Source organism: Gavialis gangeticus, unplaced genomic scaffold (genome assembly GCF_001723915.1).
Source record: "Gavialis gangeticus isolate Ggan-Ray unplaced genomic scaffold, GavGan_comp1, whole genome shotgun sequence".
Taxonomy (NCBI): Eukaryota; Metazoa; Chordata; order Crocodylia; family Gavialidae; genus Gavialis; species Gavialis gangeticus.
This window is the reverse complement of record NW_017729004.1, coordinates 58490269-58490483: the sequence shown is the minus strand read 5'-3', so window position 1 is coordinate 58490483 and position 215 is coordinate 58490269. Positions and strand designations below refer to the sequence as shown.

Genomic DNA, 215 nt, shown 5'->3' with positions numbered 1-215 from the left:
CGCAGGGAGGGAGTGGCACCTCCCACCACTGCGCAGACCTGAGGAGGGCATGGGGGGTATGTGCCCCCAGATGTGTGTGTGGGGCAAGGGCAGGCTGCCTCTGTGGGCTGGGTCATGGCTGCAGGTGGTGGCAGCACTGGGAGGGGGACTATGGAAAATTTTGGGGCAACTGCAGCCCCCTCATGGCTCCCCTCTCAGCACCACCACCACCCATC

At 65.1% G+C, this 215-nt stretch overlaps 1 protein-coding gene across 1 annotated transcript in view; it reads right to left on the bottom strand.

Annotated features, from left to right (window-relative positions):
* The window catches only part of ASB4 (ankyrin repeat and SOCS box containing 4), a 33340-nt gene that overhangs the window by 32320 nt on the left and 805 nt on the right, over positions 1-215 (bottom strand). The gene's annotated exons all lie outside the window — the stretch shown is intronic.